General features: G+C 42.2%; 1 protein-coding gene across 1 annotated transcript in view; it reads left to right on the top strand.

Moving 5' to 3' along the window:
- The window catches only part of psmd14 (proteasome 26S subunit, non-ATPase 14), a 100,242-nt gene that overhangs the window by 21,372 nt on the left and 59,197 nt on the right, over positions 1–19,673 (top strand). The window lies entirely within an intron of this gene.

The raw sequence follows: 19,673 nt of genomic DNA, 5'->3' as shown, positions 1-19,673 counted from the left end.
ATGAACTAGATATTGAAAATATAATGTATACCATTTGTAAATTGGTGCTTTCAATTAGATTATAAAATAGAATGCAAAGATCACAGACTAAGAACTGAAGTGAATAGTATAATCATTTCATGGAATACACAAACTGCTGTTAGAACATTCATTTACTTTAGTATTACCGACTCCAATTTTTTTAATGCAGATTTGAAAATATTTGGACTTCAAGATTTTAAAACATTAATTCGCTATTATAAAAGATGAGAATCGGCATGACAGTCATTCATCAATGCTTCCGCCTTTCAATTGATGTATTGAATATTGTGAACTGCAGTGCTGAATTAAACATTTGAAGCAAGTAGTTAACTGAATCCTTTGCAATGCTGAACAGAGAACCCAAGAAACAAAATCAAGAGTAAATGAAATGGCTCTTTTCATTAATTTAACTCAGTGCCACTTCCCCCTACCAACTCAATATCCACCAATTAATTCCCTTAATGCTAAAAATCTGTCTATCTTTTGTCTTGAATAAACTTGGTAACTGAGCCTCCTCTGCCTTGGATAAAACAAATTCTAATAATTCACTGCTTACTGGATGAAGAAATTTCTTCTAGTTTGTTCTGGTGGCCAAAATCTTTTAATCTGAGGCTCTTGATTCTTGGTCAGGAAAATTGATCTTTGAATGTATTCTACTATGCACCATAAGCATTATTAATATTAATATCCTCTCCTATTTCTGAGGATAGAAAATAATGTAAATTGTAAAATCTCAAGAATTATTAATGTAAGCTGTAATTGTTCCATAATAGATGGCAAATAAATGCTTCAGTGCTTTCTGGTCAGCAGCAAAATCTCTTTCTTCTGAAGAATGATCTTTAACCTGAAACATCAGCCTTTTATTTCTTCACAGATATTTATATCACTGAATTATCTTCTTGGTTGTGATGTTCTTTGTCAAATTATTTAAGTATAGGGAGGCAAACACTTTCTTTCCATTTTAGAAGTCTATGTAAAGAATGAAGTACTGCTTCCTTTTTTGTTAGTGATCTGTACCCACAAGGAGACAAATGTCATGGCACCTTTACTGTACCTTTCTTTAACTGCTTTACTGCCAGAGAAGTACTTTTGAATTGCAGTTGCTGTGGAGTATAGAAGATTTTGCTTCATGTCAGTTTAGATATTGACATATTTGCTGTTTAAATTTTGCAAATAATCCACTAAACAGTGGCAAAATTGTGAGATATGAATGTATTATTTTCCGTTCTGCTTCCACTGTCCTATATTCACATTCACACAGAAATACAAGGACTTTTGGTGCATACATTTTTTTTTATTTTTCACAACTTCTGTCATCACAATCTTGCACCAGCTTCTGACTGTAGCATTTATTTAAACTAAAATAAATAGTGTCAATGTTCTGTGTAGCACAAAGTGACACTTTGGTATATGTTTAATCAGCAGGTATTTTATTAACATAGAATAGAATTGGCTAAATAATTGATACCGGTTCACACCATGGAAAAGGTGGAGTAATCTAACTAATAGTGTTAATAAATTTGCTAAAAGGACTGAGCAGATAACACTTTGAGGTGTTAGCTTTATGCTGTTATAATGGCAAAAGCCTTTTTTAACACTTTGTCAACAAGAGCAGCCCGAATGAAACTGGAGGTTTTTATGGGTTCATATATTACTGTAAATGAAGGAGCTGATGCTTGTGCTTTTCTCTTTCCTTGGGATGCACAATGGCATCACGTATCTTTTCAATCACGTCTAAGAATTTGTTTCCCAATGCAGTAAGGCATGCAAGGAATCAAATGAATGGTTTTAATTGTTATGTTGCCATATCATCCTGCTGTAAGTGGGAGGAAGTTGATTTTTCTCTCTTAATGATGAATGTAAGCTTAAAATTAGCTATCTTTCTGGGTTTTATTGAATCACCCGAGGTGGTCAGGGTTATGATTATTGCCATGGAGGTCAGTTCACTGAGTAACAGTTTGTAACAGTGATCTGTGTGTGGAGAGTCAGAAATGACTAAGCCTTGCAAGCCATACAGTCATGCTCAAATGCATTGCAACTTGGCTAATTGCTAGGAACAACATAATTTACGCAATTATGTGCCAAGCAGCTTGAACAGTTCATTGTAACATGCAGTGCTTTGCAGGAGGTGTGCAGGTGGGTTGATGAATTGGGGTGAACCAAACAAAAGGCTACAATGTACGGTTTTATCTAGGCATTTCTAATCCTGCTTTCGTAGAATTAGGCAAGATGCTGAATTTAGTTGAATTATTTTGTATCTTTGCAAATTCATAGTGTTAGTAAATATAGCAAACATTCTTCTTTTCAGTTTGTATTTTTCTTTGTTTCATTTTTCTTTCTTGTCCATTCTTAAGGCTAATTATTCCTGCAGGTCTGTAGATTCATTTGCTTTCAAATGGCTTCTTCATGTGGCTAAGCGTTATGTATGCGACTCCTGAATGAATATCAACAAAACAGCTATTTGTCTTGGGAAGGAAGAGCATACCAATATCAAAATTTGGTATAATTCAACACTTATTGCTACTGCAAACGTACTTTCAACTTGCTTAATTTTAGGATGAACTATAACTTCATCCCAATGACAGCAGATGACTTAATATAGACTAGAGATAAAATATCAAATCTTCCTTAACTTTTTGGATCAACACATTAAAACCTTCCAGTTTCCACTTTATCCCTTGACTAGTGTACAGTGGAGCGCTATGTAGCATTTGGACAACCAATGCATGGACATCATTCAAAGTTCAAAACAGATAGAATCTGAAATCACTGAAGCCTTGATTTCCAGTTCTTTTGAATTTTACTTCACCAATATCAGGTCAAAAAGACTAGGTACTGAAATGTTTGGGTAGAAACTAACTCTCACCCAATAACCAACCAACCAGTGACATCTCTGAACAGTGGTTGCAATTGTGCAGCAAATTTTTGAACATGTCCTTTACCCAGCCATGAGTTCTTCAGTTTCACACCTGATATTGGAACAAAATGACTTGATAATAAATACTCAGTCACGGTCCTAGCCACTAAATGTGGAGATTACAGCCTACCCATAAAGGAAGTGTGTGTGTGTGTGTGTATATATGTATACCTATGTGTGTTTAGGTTCACAATATCCCACGTGTCACATCCACATGCTCGGCATGCTATTTCAAGGACAACCAAAAATGCAAGTTTATGAAAGACTTGCAAAACCTACCTAAGGTCAGACTTTTGGTTTAACATTTTGACTTTGTTATAATATTCTGTTTCTTCACAATGCTAACCAACAAAGAACCACTGTAGATAGATCACAGATTAGCAAAGTTGGAAAAACTTTGACTGAACATGTTTTGAAGTGATGTGACTAATACCCATTGCCTCCTTTCCCATAAAAGCTTTGAAAGCTTTCTTGGATATTGGATGAGGCTTATAGAAATTATTTTTGTTTCATTGGTTTAGCATACGTGTTCCTTCTGGATTTGTCCATTGAAGACGACTGCTTTCATACAAATGAACAAGTAACTTACATGTACTAATAGAATCAAATTGCATGAACTTGGCACTTGTGACTTCAAAGCAGGATCCTACCACCAAGAACATCGTTACCTCTCCTCCCACTTTCTGCAGGGACCATTCTGTCCATGACTCATTTGTCCATTCACCCCTTCCCACTGATCTGTCCTGGCATTTACCCCTGTGAAGTGCTCCACCTGCCATCACCTCCTTCACCACCATTCAGGGCCCTCAACAGTCCGTTCAGCTGAGGCAATTCTGTCAGGTGATCTATTGTGCTCCCAGTTAGACCCAGTGGTGAGACCTGATGAAGATTGGGGGTCCACTTTGTCAAGCACCTTTGCTCTGTCCATGATAAGCAGAGTTTACCCATAGCTAACCATTTTAATTCCACTGCCCTTTTCATTCCAGCATTTTAGTCCATGGACTCTTCGCAAATTTGAACAAATGTGTCATGAAGAATATTCTGACTGTTTGCATCACCGTCTGGTACAGAGGGGCCACTGCACAAGACTGATAAAGATGCAGAAAGTTTCAAACTCAGCCATCTCCATCAAGGGCACTAGCCTCCCCTACATTGAGGACATCTTCAAAAAACGATGCCTCAAAAATGTGGCATCCGTCATTAAGGACATTACTCAGGACGTGCACTCTTCTCATTGCTACTGTCAAAAAGGAGGTACAGGAGCCTGAAGACACACACTCAGTGTTTTAGAACAGTTCCTCCCCCATCGCTATCAGATTTCTGAATGGACAATGAACCCATGAACATTACCTCACTAAGTTTTTCTTCTTCTCTTTTTAATTTAATTTAATTAAATACCTATACCTATACTAAATACCTATTTAATTAAATTATATATACAGTGCCTATAAAAATATTCACCTCCCCCCCCCACACTGTAAATTTTCATGTTTGAATCTGTGGATTTAATTTGGCTTTTTTGACACTGATAAATAGAAAAAGACTCGTATCAAAGTGCAAACAGATCTCTACAAAGTGATCTAAATTAATTACAAATATAAAACAAAATAATTGATTGAATAAGGCTTCAAGTCAGTATTTAATAGATGCAATTACAGCCTTGAGTCTTGGTGGATTGGTCTCTATTACCTTGCATATCTGGACACTGCAGTTTTTCCCCATTCTTCTTTTCCAAGCTGCTCAAGCTCTGTCAGATTGCATGGGTATTGTGAGTGAACAGCCCTTTTCAAGTCCAACCACAAGTTCTCAATTGGATTAAGGTCTGGACTCTGGCTTGGCCACTTCAGGACACCAGCTTTGTTGTTTGTTGTTTGTTGTAGGCTTTATGCTTAGCGTCATTGTCATGCTAGAAAACAAATCTCCCAAGTCACAGTTTTCTCACAGACTACATCAGGTTTTCCTCCAGACATTCCCTGTATTTTGCAGCATTCATTTTGCCGTCCACCTTCACAATCCTTCCAGGACCTGCTGCAGTGAAGCATCCTCACAGCATGATGCAGCCACCACCAAGCTTCACAGTAGGGATGGCGTACTTTTGGTGGTGTGTGGTGTTTGGCTTACGCCAACCCTAGTGTTTAGTCTGATGGCCAAAAAACTCAATTTTGGTTTCATCAGACCATAGAACATTCTTCCAGGATTTGAGTACAGGAGCAGGGAGGTTCTACTGCAGTTGTACAATGCCTTGGTGAGACCGCACCTAGAATATTGTGTGCAGTTTTGGTCCCCTAATCTGAGGAAAGACATTCTTGCCATAGAGAGAGTACAGAGAAGGTTGATGAAGAGGAAGGATATTTCCCGGGAAAGGAATCTACGCTGGCCAGGCGTTCCTTGTGGTCCCAATCTCCACGTGGCTGTTGGGTCCTCCTTATCTGCAATGGTTGGTCTCTGGCTGCTGGAGAGTTATCGCTCCTGAGTCTTGTACTGTTCCTCATCAAGGTCATCTGACCTACCTGGGTCACCTTCTTACTAGTCATTGTACAGGACTACAGCCAACATTGTTTCATCGCTCTGCCCGCCCCAGCCTTGTGTATTTGTGTCTTTACACTCTGACTGGTCCAAACCAGTTAAATGAGGCAACCCAGACAGAGTCTAGTGAGATTACTGATGGCAGGTCTGACATTTTACATAACAAGTAGCTACTCCTCTGAGAATGGTCTCAGGTATATTGTTGATTAGATTGTCCCAGAGCAAGGATCAGTTCAGAATCCATTTCCTTTACATAACAAATGGCTACTTGAGAATGGTCTCGAGTTTAGCAGATCATTCATTACCTGAAGCTGTCTGTGTCCAAGTTCAGCCTACATCCACACTAAATCTGTAACAAAAGTTTTTTCTCTTTGTTTTGATCCTCTGTCCACACTGAAATGGTGTTTTCCTCCCCCGAAAACAGAGATTTTCAGAAACGCTGTCCAGAGTGAATAGATCTGAAAACGTAGTGTGTACAGGCTAACTGGCTATTTTTAAAACCATTGTCATGATGTGCCGGTGCAGTTGTTGGCGGCAGCGTGGCATTTCATTGTTTTCTTGAATGCGACCTCCAACAACATTTGACAATAGATGTGTGACAACCTAATGTAACATTGTATGGAAATACAAGATTACACTGATGAAGACAAGGTCTTGTTTTATACATTTAACAAGGTGCTTTATTAATGTATTACTTGTGCAAATGTTCAATAGATGCAATTGTCACTGTTGCCCAGTAACTCATTTTATTGCACATGTTAAATACAGCAAAATAATACACAAAGACATGGCAAAAGTAAAGGCAGACAAATGAGGTCATAGCAAATTTCACTTTTGCCCAGTAACAAGCCTTATTGCATTTAGTTGTAGCTGTTGTCCCTTTCATTGGTGAAGAGACGATGGTTGTAGGAAATGTTTCTGGACAAACATGCACCAAGTGTACCATTTCCTCTTCGCTTGTTTTCTGTGTGTCTTGCGCATGCCCGGTAGGAGGAGATTCACCCAAAATATCCATTTTAATGTGGACAGGGGTATTTTTAAAAATGCCTAGTGTGGAAGCCTGTCGCTTTTACGTGTAACCAGCGTTTTCAAAATTATCTGGTCTAGTGTGAATGTAGCCTCAGTTGCTCTGATTAGATTATCCAAGAGCAAGAAACTGTTCAGAGCCCACAAAATTGGGGGGGGGGGGAACAGACAACTGGCAACTGGCTTGTCTGCTTTCCCTGTCCATTGATCAGACTGAAGTTTCTTCTGGCCAACAATGCGCTGTCTCTCCCATTTCAGCCATTGAAGCTTGTAACTCCTCCAGAGTTGTCAGGTCTCTTGGTGGCCTCCCTCACTAGTCCCCTTCTTGCATAGCCATTCAATTTTTAAGGACAGCCTGCTCTTGGCAGATTTACAGCTGTTCCGTACTCTTTCCATTTCTCGATGACTGACTTCTTGAAGACCTATACTCCAAGGGACATTCAATGACTTGGAAATTTTCTTGTATCTATCTCTGGACTTGTGCTTTTCAATAACCTTTTCATGGAGTTGCTTTGAGTGTTCTTTTGTCTTCATGCTGTACTTTTTGCCAGGATACTGATTTACTAGTGGTTGGACCTTACAGAAATGGGTATATATTTACTACAATCAATTGAAACACAGCGACTGCATACAATGATCTCTATTTAACCATTTCACTGCACCAATGATGATTTGGTATGCCATATTAAAGGGGGTGAATACTTTTGCGATCAGTTATTTTGTATTTTATAATTGTGATTAATTTAGATCACTTTGTAGAGAGCTGTTTTCATTTTGAAATGAGAGTCTTTTTCTGTTAATGAGTGTCAAAAAAAATGCCAAATTAAAGCCACTGAGATTCAATGATGTAAAACAATAAAACATGAAAACTTTCGGGGGCGGGGTGAATACTTCTTATAGGCACTGTATATAGATGTGTTTTGCTGCGAAACAACATATTTCATGAATATGCCACGATGAGGCCACTCTCAGGTTGGAGGAGCAGCACCTAATATTCAGTCGGGGTAGCCTCCCATCTATGACATGAACATTGATTTCTTTAACCTCCAGTAATTTACTTCCCCTTTCTCCTCTCCTTTTCCATTCGCTGTTTTGACTCCGCTCTTGTTACTATGAACTTGGCAGGCTCAGTTGCTGAGATATACTGATTAGATGCATCTGAAGAGTGAGTTTGGACTCTTTAGAGATTTGCTACTGGTCATGGGCATTTGAGCTGATTATTGTTTGAAGATTTAAAAACTTAATGTTCCTGCTTAAGGGGGGGAAAGAAATTACTGGAAGTTAAAATATTAACACCCCCAAAAACTGCTAATCTTGAATGATTTAACTGAACAAAACCGATTGTGGTATTGTAAATTTGTTGGAGGAAGAAAATTACTTGTATTTTATGTTGCCTTTTACAACCTCAAGACATTTCACAGTAATTTTTGGACTGAATAGCGTTGCAGTGTAGGAATTGTAATCAATGTTGTCATAATTGTGATCTATTAGTAAATGGTGAAAAGAAAATCAAAACTTGATTAAAAAAGCATCTGGTACATATTGTCTGATTAATCACATATCTGTATCAGATGAGTCCCATTACATGAATGTCTCTGAAATATGAACAGACAGGAGCTTTTCAAAAAGCTCCTATGTATGATATATAGTGCATGACACATAGTTGAAGCAGAAATTCTTTTGAGCTAGATGGATCTTAAAATTTTTAGCTGTTCACGATTTGCAGTCATGCCTGATCTTGAAGAATTAAATGCTAGGTTACATTTTAAATTATGAATTTGATCTTCATCCGTGAAGGCATTCGGTGTTCTTTGAAACATGTTTTCTATGTATAACATTTGTGTTTCTTTTAAAGTTTAATTTTGTTTTGCGCTGTCTTCTGCTCTAAAATAACATGCTCCCCACCTGCTGCCACTCCCAAAGTTCGACGAGGTTTGACAATGTTTGCACTGTGCAGTGCCAGTTGAGTTTGAGTGCTGGCTACTTTGGCCACACGGTGAACCGGGTTGCAAATGGTAACTTGGTCCCAGGTGATAAATCCTGAACTCCTGCCTCTCAATTGCCCTTCTGGCTTTTTAATAGCTCACTGCAGTCAAAGATGTTAAAAAGTCTTTCAGAAATATCTCCGATAACCAGATGTATAAACAAAATAGACTTGGATAATTAAAATAAAATAAATGTATTTAAAATAGGTTCAGCCAGTAAATATTATGAGTTTATATAAAAGGAAGAAATAAAATATTCAACTGGGCAACACACACAAAATACTGGAGGAACTCAGCAGGCCAAGCAGCTTCTGTGGGAAAGAGTACAGTCGACGATTCGGGCTGAGACCCTTTGGCAGGAAGGCTTTCTTTGGCAAGACTGTACTCTTTTCCATAGATGTTGCCTGGTCTGCTGACTTCCTCCAGCATTTTGTGTGTGTTGCTTGGATTTCCAGCATCTGCAGGTTTTTTTCTTGTTTGTGAATATTTAACTGGGCTTAGTTTTTGATCGTGATTGGTGACACCATTGTAAGTATCCTGTTTCTCTGTGATCCAGGCCAATAGTGTGTTGGGGCTGAATGTGATATTTCTGACCTTTGGGCTCAATTTGTCTGAGCTCCACTTTAAGATTGGCAGCAGTAACACAGGTGGTCAGATGATCTAACCCTGGAGGAGCATGTCATCAGCTGGTGATGAATATATTTTGGCCCAACATTATTGAAATCCATTGGATTATAAATACTAAATGAGCAAGTATAACTGATTTTTAGTTTGAAATTCTGGTATCTAAAAAAGTTAGAAGATTAGAAGTGGTAACTAAATCCTTTATTTCAAATTATATTTCTAATGTTACCCTAATTGTTACTAATGAGCCACAGAGGTAACTAATAAGTAAATTATATTTATTGATTAACTTACTGACCACATAAGCAGAGTTCCTTTCCAAAACTGAGATGTTGAGGGGAAAATATCTGCTTCATCTACATTTATGCTGCATTACTAAAATAAATAGATACAGCTGAGTATTTTAACAGGGTTACACAACATCCTTATCTCTGAATCAGTTTAGCTGATTTAATCTTAAATTTGACCACAGGTGAGCAGACTAAAGTTTTGCCACAATCTATTTATGATACTGTAGCGGTGTGCTACAAACAGCGCTAAAATTACGACACGGAGTCGGTAACTGCAGTCGAAGGAAAAACTTTATTCGAAAACTTCAGCCTCACTTTTAAGCCTCTGTCAACCGGCCCCCCATGGCGAAGAGGCTCCAAAGCTCTGTGCTCGCAAACCCCCGTAGGCTATCTAATTGTGAGTCGGTTCGCATACGCTAGGAAATGAGCCGCCACATAACCCCCCCCCAGAACCGGCGATACACCCCCCAATGTCCACAGCCTGGGCCAGAACCTGCTTGGGAGGTCGGCCTCTGCGCCGAGGCGCCGGAAACTCGGCCGGTTGCGCCAGGTCCACATGGGCCGGCTTGAGGCGGTCCACCGTGAAAACCTCCTCCTTCCCCCCAACGTCCAGCACGAACGTGGACCCGTTGTTCCGGAGCACCGTAAACGGCCCCTCGTATGGCCGCTGCAGCGGTGGCCGATGCCCGCCCCTTCGTACAAACACAAACTTACAGTTCCGTAGGTCTTTGGGTACGCAGGTCGGGTGCCGCCCATGCTGTGAAGTGGGTATGGGGGCCAGGTTACCGAGCTTCTCGCGAAGTCTGCCCAGGACTGCAGCGGGTTCTTCCTCTTGCCCCCTCGGGGCTGGTAGGAACTCCCCGGGGACGGCCAGGGGCGCGCCGTATACCAACTCGGCCGACGAGGCGTGCAGGTCGTCCTTGGGCGCTGTGCGGATGCCGAGAAGGACCCAGGGAAGCTCGTCCGCCCAGTTGGCTCCTCGCAGGCGGGCCATGAGGGCCGACTTCAGGTGACGGTGGAAACGCTCCACTAGCCCGTTCGACTGTGGGTGGTAGGCAGTGGTGTGGTGCAGCTGAGTCCCCAAAAGGCTGGCCATAGCTGACCACAGGCTGGAGGTGAACTGGGCGCCTCTGTCGGAGGTAATGTGGGCTGGTACACCAAAGCGGGATATCCAGGTGGCGATCAGGGCTCGGGCGCAAGATTCGGAGGTGGTGTCGGTGAGCGGGACCGCCTCTGGCCATCTTGTGAACCGGTCCACGATAGTCAGGAGGTAACGCGCTCCGCGCGACACCGGCAGGGGGCCCACGATATCCACATGAATGTGGTCGAAACGCCGGTGGGTGGGATGGAACTGCTGCGGTGGGGCTTTGGTGTGCCGCTGAACCTTGGCCGTCTGGCAGTGCATGCACGTCCTGGCCCATTCACTGACCTGTTTGCGGAGTCCGTGCCAAACGAACCTGCTGGAAACCATCCGGACAGTTGTCCGGATGGAGGGATGCGCCAAGTTATGAATGGAGTCGAAAACCCGTCGCCGCCAGGCTGCGGGGACGACCGGACGGGGCTGGTTGGTGGCGACGTCACAGAGTAGGGTCCTCTCACCGGGGCCCACGGGGAAGTCCTGGAGCTGCAAACCAGAGACTGCAGTCCTGTAACTCGGAATCTCCTCATCTACCTGCTGTGCCTCTGCCAGTGCCTCAAAGTCTACCCCTTGGGAAAGGGCATGAACGGTAGGGCGAGAGAGCGCATCCGCCACGACATTGTCCTTACCCGAGACGTGCCGGACATCCGTTGTGTATTCAGAGATGTAGGACAGGTGGCGTTGCTGGCGGGATGACCAGGGGTCGGATGCTTTCGTAAACGCAAAGGTAAGCGGTTTGTGGTCCGTGAACGCGGTGAAGGGCCGACCTTCTAGGAAGTACCTGAAATGCCGGATTGCCAGGTAGAGCGCCAACAGTTCCCGGTCAAAAGCACTGTACTTGAGCTCGGGTGGCCGCAGGTGTTTGCTGAAAAACGCCAGGGGTTGCCAGCGACCTGCGATGAGCTGCTCCAGCACCCCACCGACTGCCGTGTTTGATGCGTCCACTGTGAGGGCGGTAGGAGTGTCCATTCTGGGATGTACTAGCATTGCGGCGTCAGCCAAAGCTTCCTTCGTTTGAACGAAAGCGGCGGCGGACTCCTCGTCCCAGGTAATGTCCTTGCTCGGACCCGACATCAGGGCGAACAGGGGGCGCATGATCCGGGCAGCTGAAGGGAGGAAGCGGCGGTAGAAATTGACCATACCTACGAATTCCTGAAGGCCTTTGACCGTGGTGGGTCGGGGGAAGTGGCGGACCGCATCTACCTTAGCGGGCAGAGGGGTTGCCCCGTCTTTAGTAATCCTGTGGCCCAGGAAGTCAATGGTATCAAGTCCGAACTGGCATTTGGCAGGGTTAATTGTAAGACCGTACTCACTCAGTCGGGCGCAGAGTTGACGGAGGTGGGACAGATGCTCCTGACGACTGCCGCTGGCTATGAGGATGTCATCCAAATAGATGAACGCGAAGTCCAGGTCCCGTCCCACCGCGTCCATTAACCGCTGGAACGTCTGTGCGGCATTCTTCAGGCCGAACGGCATGCGGAGGAACTCGAAGAGGCCAAACGGGGTGATGAGAGCCGTCTTGGGGACGTCGTCAGGATGCATCGGGATTTGATGGTACCCTCGGACAAGGTCGACCTTGGAGAAGATCCGGGCGCCGTGCAGGTTTGCCGCAAAGTCCTGAATGTGCGGCACAGGGTAGCGGTCCGGTGTGGTAGCCTCGTTCAGCCTGCGGTAGTCGCCGCACGGTCTCCAGCCCCCCGTCGCTTTGGGCACCATGTGCAGGGGGGAAGCCCAGGGGCTGTCGGACCGCCGGATGATCCCCAATTCCTCCATTCTCTGGAACTCCTCCTTCGCCAGTCGGAGCTTGTCCGGGGGAAGCCGCCGAGCACGGGCATGGAGGGGTGGTCCCTGTGTCGGGATGTGGTGCTGTACGCCATGCCTGGGCATGGCTGCTGTGAACTGCGGTGCCAGAACCGATGGGAACTCCGCCAGGACCCTGGTGAAGTCGTTGTCGGACAGCGTGATGGAGCCGAGGTGAGGGGCTGGCAACTGGGCCGCGCCCAGGGAGAACGTCTGAAAGGTCTCGGCGTGTACCAGTCTCTTCCTGGGCAGGTCAACCAGCAGGCTGTGAGCTCGCAAAAAATCCGCACCCAGAAGCGGTTGGGCTACGGCGGCCAGTGTGAAGTCCCACGTGAACTGGCTGGGGCCGAACTGTAGCTGCACCTGACGGGTGCCATAGGTCCTTACTGTGCTGCCATTCACGGCCCTCAGGGGGGGACCCGGTGCCCTGCTGCGAGTGTCGTAACTTGTCGGAGGTAAAACGCTGACCTCAGCCCCAGTATCGACCAAAAAGCGGCGTCCCGACCTGCTATCCCACACATACAGGAGGCTATCCCGATGGCCAGCCGCCGTAGCCATCAGCGGCGGCTGGCCCTGGCGTTTCCCGGGAACTTGCAGGGCGGGCGGCAACGGCGGGCTTCTGCGCCCCACCGCTGGTGGTAGAAGCACCAGTGGTCATTGGGCCGGGGGTTAGTGGGCTCTGCGGCCGGGCCTGGACTGGTTTGCTGCCGGGAGCGTGGCTGGGTGATCTGTGCGATGGACGCCCCGCTCACCTTTTTGGCGTTCCACAGCAAGTCCGCCCGGGCTGCCACCTTCCGGGGGTCACTGAAATCCGCGTCGGACAGCAGCAGGCGTATGTCCTCGGGCAGCTGCTCCAGGAATGCCTGCTCAAACATGAGGCCTGTGTGTCCCTCGGCCAGAGACAACATCTCGTTCATTAAAGCCGATGGAGGTCTGTCGCCCAAGCCATCCAGGTGCAGTAAACGGGCAGCCCGCTCGCGCCGTGAGAGTCCGAAAATCCTGAGGAGCAGGGCTTTGAATTCCGTGTACTTGCCGTCTGCCGGGGGCGACTGTACGAACTCCGCGACCTGGGCAGCTGTGTCCTGGTCGAGGGAGCCCACCACGTAGTAGTAGCGGGTGTCTTCTGAGGTGATCCGGCGAACGTGGAATTGGGCTTCGGCTTGCTGGAACCATAGGTCCGGGCGCTGTGTCCAGAAACCCGGCAGTTTCAACGAAACCGCATGAACAGAGGCGGCGTCGGTCATTTCTGGTCCAAAAATCGTTTGGACCGTCGGGGTCACCAATTGTAGCGGTGTGCTACAAACAGCGCTAAAATTACGACACGGAGTCGGTAACTGCAGTCGAAGGAAAAACTTTATTCGAAAACTTCAGCCTCACTTTTAAGCCTCTGTCAACCGGCCCCCCATGGCGAAGAGGCTCCAAAGCTCTGTGCTCGCAAACCCCCGTAGGCTATCTAATTGTGAGTCGGTTCGCATACGCTAGGAAATGAGCCGCCACAATACCCTGGTTAGGCAAATTGCCCTGACCTCTACATTTACATTTTCTGTGTACACTGGATTGAATTCCGAACAAGAAGCTGCCTGCTATAATACAATATGCTGTATTTTCCTATACATTTGATTAGCTCGTTGATAATGTCTTACTTAGATTGCATGAAAGCAAAATACGTGGAAATTTAAAAAGTGAAATAAAAAAAGAAAATGCTGGCAGTTCTCAGCAGGATAGGTGGCATTTTTTTTTGGAACATTAAGCATTTAGTAGTTTGGGTTGGTATTCCTTCATCAGATTTGTGTTCCAAAGGCTACTTAATACGATGTGGTTTCTCCAAAAAAGATAAAGAACCATATCACAGAGCGACACTATTATTGCAGTGGCTAGGAAACTGCCTGCTTACTACAGAACAATCCTTTCAGTTCCATTGCTTTGCTCTTGTCCTGTTTTCTTTTATTTCCCTCAAATGCCGACACAAATGGAGAGCAAAAATTGTGAGGTAATCATTGATAGAAGTCTATTAAATTTGAACACTGTGACGTGCTCAGGTTTGGCATTGAAGCACTCAAGGTATCGACACATTTGAACGCTAACAACAAATGTCACCTGGTTAAAAATCTACTTATCAGTCTATACCTGATTTTAGTTGATTATAAAAAATGTAATTGCCCACATTATCTAACTCTGCAGGAGAGGTGAAGGGCAATAGTAATGGTGAGGACTTGTATAGACTCCAACTAGAATTATAGTAAATTTATTTACTTATTAAACAATTTTGTAACTTATTTGGGAGCCATTCATTGTAGCTTTCAGATCTTGCTGCTGGGAGCAACCATTCTCAGCTGCCTTTCTTTCCTAAGATGAGGATTATGATTATTTTTGTCCTCCATTGATTATACACTCTCATAAAGCAACATGTGCCAGCTTCCAACTGGACTCAAATAAAATTTAGTGTGGGGCTAAGTGAGTCTTTCTCAATCTTCCCTGTTGGGATTGCTGTTAGCATTTATCGCTGATGATCACATCATTCTCATCCAGCATCTGTTCTCCACTCCTGAAGCTCCACCTTGTTTCCAATTTCTATCAACAGCTTCTTTTCCAAACCTTCTGGCAATGCCTTTAGAGCCATGATTTACCTTCATAACTGCGTGTTTCCTCTTGGGTAAGAACATTCAAACATCTGGGATAATCTCCCACAGTTTTATTTCCCTATGTAGTTTCAGAAAACCTGTGCAGTGTTTATATTGTGAAAGGTTTTTCCAACATTCAATTTCAACTTCTAATTGAAGAGGACAAAAGATTCAATTTTCACCCTTGCTACATGACTTTGTCACCAATCTTATATAGAAAAATATAGGAATATTTTATATAGGATGAGTTCTGCTCTTGGGTCAGATCAGCCCTGACCATTGGAGAGTAGTTGTGAAGTCATGCACCTGTTTGCTCTAATGTTCTCCATCACAGTGACTGTGAGCTTCAGTCTTTCATATGTGCCTTCATCCTTGCCTACCTCAGCTCTTCTGCTCATCTCAGATCCTCAACTGTGCTCAAATCACCTTTGTCTGATCAATGTTGTCCAATTCTAAAGTACTCATCCTCTTTTTGATGGTTTTGTCTCTTTTTAATACTGTCTTTACCATCTGGCCTACAAACCAGATCCTTCTGGATCTGAAACGTTTTTGACCTAACATGCAGATATCATTCCACTATTAATTGATCTAATTCCCAAAACTGCTGTTTCTGTATATTTTATTATTTAAACTGACTTTCTTTAACTAAGCTTTGATTAAACTTCTTAACAAATTCAAAGCTAAAGATGGTACTACTTTTTGATGAAGCTTATTTCAATAAGATGCTAATACAAGTATGAATCGTAAGGTGACTGATGAAGTAAAAGCTCAGGCCTGTACTTTAGACCAGGCAATGACAGCAGTGTCTTCAGTCATCAGCATTATGGGGATTTCTCTGGTCTCACTGTAGAACACAAAGAGAATGTAGAAATACCCTTAAAATGTGGCTCAGATTTTGACCCCCATCACAACCAAAAGGTTATGTCAGAAATGGGGCAGCCTGCTCACCTCTCATTCACCAATGTCACAGATAGGTCAATATTAACTAGGACAGAACTCTGAATGTCATCATCTTTACCACCAAATGAAGTTTTTATGATCTGCAGGTATGACCGAAAAGAAATCATCATTGAGATATTAAAAGGATTCCACCAACACCCTCTTCAACACTCTCCTCCCACTCCCAACTCTTGTGATCTTACTGTTCATCGACAATCTGGAAACAACACAAACTCGTTACTCTTGAAGTCTCACTTCATCCTGATGTAGACATGTATTATAAAATCACAGGAAATCACTATTTGCTGTTCAACCAACTGAATATTCTTTGCTCTTTCTTATGTTTCCATTGGTTTTGAGAGTTCTGAAAAATTGTGTTTCCTGTCTTGTATATGCTATGTGGCTTTATGCTGTGTGACTGCTGGTACTGTGCTTTGCACCTTGGCCCCAGAGTAACGCTGCCTTGTTTGGCTGTATTCATGGGTATTCATGTATGGTTGAATGACAATTCAGTTTGAATTGAAATGAGGTCTCAAATCTTGTCCAATCCAAAATGTGTCCTGGTTATCAACTCAGTTTGAAATCTAGCTATGTGTGTCAATCTTCATCCTCCTATGATTAAGTTTATATTCTCTATGAATGAAAGTTTGAATATTCATGCTTTGTATTTATAGTAAAAATTCATTTGTGTCTGTATATGTTCCAAATGCTAACCAGCAAAATTCTGTTTCCAGCATTAGATCTGTAACCCTATTCTTTAAAATGTACATCCAACTACATTTTAAATGTGATGAGGGATTCTACTTTTGCCATTTTCAGACTTCCTCCAGATTGTTTCTTTTTTGCTCTCTAACCTTGCTTCCAATTATTTAACATACGCCTTCCCACTGATTTTTGGCCTTTCTGCTGTCATATTTTTGCTGATCACTGCTGAGGGGTTGGTATTTGCCATGAATGGAACAAGGATATTTCAAGTATTACAGGAATTCAAATTTTATTTTTTCTTTTAAAATTGTCAGTTTTTATTATAATCAGAAAAGATTTTCATGGGGGTTGGGTGATGGATTGAAAGAGTAAGGGATATATTGGAATAGAGCACAAGGGAACCATTCTGGTAATCTACAAGGCCCAGTTCTGTGACCTACACCTACACTTGGAATTGGCACATTGGTGCCTTCTGAATCATTTAAATGACAGTTGGTAGTACAGGGGTGGATCTGTTGGACTTGGATCATCTATCAATTTAGCAGCCTGGCATCTTTTTAAACCAAAGTATAAAATGAAATATCTTCTTTAAGAACTCCCCTTTTTCGATCATTTATGTTGTAAAATCAACTTACTGAAGTGAAGATGGGGGTGAATTGCTATTTATATTCTGTTTACAACTTCAATCATTAACAGTAAGATCAGGAAGAAACTTCCCTTTTGTTGTATGGTATCATAACAATGTTCTCAATTTGAGATTAGCTTTTTCTAATACATTTGTTGATGTTATCCTTCTTTACATAAGCCATTATTTGTGATTGCTAAAAATGTTGGTTCATATTTGGGCATCTATTTGTGGTTTAATGCAAAGATTCATTTCATGGCAGTTTTTTGGACCTGGCAAAGAATTCATTCAGCTTATGCTGGTTTGAAAACTCAGATCTCAGATTTGTAAAGAAGTAACTTAATGACATGTTTCATTATCTAATCACTTCAAGCTGAAATTCTGATGGTGTCCTGGTTGTCTTTAAAATTGATGGGCCATTCTGGTCCATCCAATGTAAATAATGGCAATCACAAAAATGGGAACCATCATAAATATAGTATTTAACATTTCTTATTGGGAATTGTAATGTATATTAGAATGAGGATGGAAAAATAAAATATATATTCAAAAAGATAACTATTTAAAGGAATGCTGAGAGAAGAAATGCTTGGATCTCCATTAATAATGGAAAGCTGGATGCATGATTTCAAAATTAAAAGCATTGTCGTTTGAGAGAAAGCTGGTTTACCTGGGTTATGGAATATGAGGTACTGGAACTGTAATAGTGTTTGTTCAAAGATTGACATTGATTGTCAATTAGAAGGTGTTTTTAAATCATCAGAACTATTTTTCATCATTGGCTGTTCACCAAGTCCTTACTCAATGCAGTAGGAGAAAGGGGCAACTCAGAACTCAATGTTAAGTTCACATTGGAGTTCTCCATTTGGTTGACTTTTTAGAAGGCTTAGATGTGTTAGGGAATTTTGGAAAACCTGAGATGGAAGGTAGCCTTGAAAGGAAGATGTAAAACACTGTTTCATATTTTCTTCCCAGTGTCTGTGGCAGGATTACATTCATGAAAATCTCAAGATGAATGAAGTGGTCTATTGGCCATTTGTTGCACTAAATATCTAGAATCATGTAAAGTAGCTCAGAAACAGCAGCTAAATGTAAGGTATATAAAGAGAAGACACAAAGAGATTTAATAGAGATATTTGAAACATTTTCAAACGTTTCAATAGGTTAGTTTCAAAATGGTCACTAGTTTTTTTCAAAGTATCTATGATTCAGCGGTGTCATCAAATTCAAATTATCACAGAAAGAAATATCAATTTTAAATTGTACAAGCAAAGACCAGCCACAAAAATAACAGATCAACTGTTCTCCAATTTTTTGTGTGAAATCCCTTTTATTTTATAACTAATCTGCATGAAAAGAATTTGGTTATCAATACAGGTATTGGTTGCTAATTTAATGCCTGGTGGTGGGGTAGGGGGCTATTTAATAATTTGGTTTATTTCCTAATTACATATTTGATTATTTTGGTGTGATTTACAATCAGAGTGATCAGGCGTTTTTTGTATTACATGGGTTAACATCTTCCATCTTGCATAATTAAAATGTGGTTTCACTGTGTGGTTATACCTTATTATGCAGGTAGTTGTTTGACATTTGCATTGTGTAATTTACTGTTTGAAAATGAACAGTTTGTCAAAAAGGAACTTTATTGCCTGTTAGTGTCTGAGGTCCAATCATATAAGGTTCAACTTTGTGAGTACAGTTTAATTGTTCAGTTAAGGTGCTGAGTACTGCTGCTTTAATGAAACAATTATCGCAGCGTTTTGCATTGTATTTATTCTAGTATGAAAATCATCCTTACAATTTAATGAAGCTTCTGTTTGTAAAGTAACAGTGGAAGTACATGGATTTGTATTTAAATGTTTGTGATAAATGAGCATTAAATATTTGAAGAGCTTTATTGTTGGAATGACTGGTAAGACATCTTGTGGTATATTTTGTTCACAGCTGTTATACCTAGGGGATGTTGGTGCATTTTCACAAGCTGTAGCTCAGGCTGTTCCTGTAAGTGCTCCCACATCCCTCACTTGGATGTCTTTTAGTTGTAACTGCAGAGGAAAGAAATTGCTGTTTGTTACAGTAAAGCTTATTCATAAACAAGAAAAAAAATCTGCAGATGCTGGAAATCCAAAGCAAAACACACAAAATGCTGCAGGAACTCAGCAGGTCAGGTAGCAACTATGGAGAAGAGTAAACAGTCGACATTTCAGGCCGAAACCTTTCATCAGGACAGATTATTCATGTTAGATCAGTGGTATTTGCATTTATAACTTTGTTTTAACCATGCAGGAATTGCTAAATCAGTTTTTGACATTTGTGACAAGATAACATTAATGTGACATTCTTTCTGAGCACTCAACCAGGTGCTTGTTGAGGAAATCAAATTCCTCCTTCTACCTTATTTATGCACAATTAGTTGTAGGTGTATTTTTTAAAAAAACTTAGCTAATGTCTAC

Source organism: Hypanus sabinus, chromosome 4 (genome assembly GCF_030144855.1).
Source record: "Hypanus sabinus isolate sHypSab1 chromosome 4, sHypSab1.hap1, whole genome shotgun sequence".
Taxonomy (NCBI): Eukaryota; Metazoa; Chordata; class Chondrichthyes; order Myliobatiformes; family Dasyatidae; genus Hypanus; species Hypanus sabinus.
This window is presented reverse-complemented; position numbering and strand designations above follow the sequence as displayed.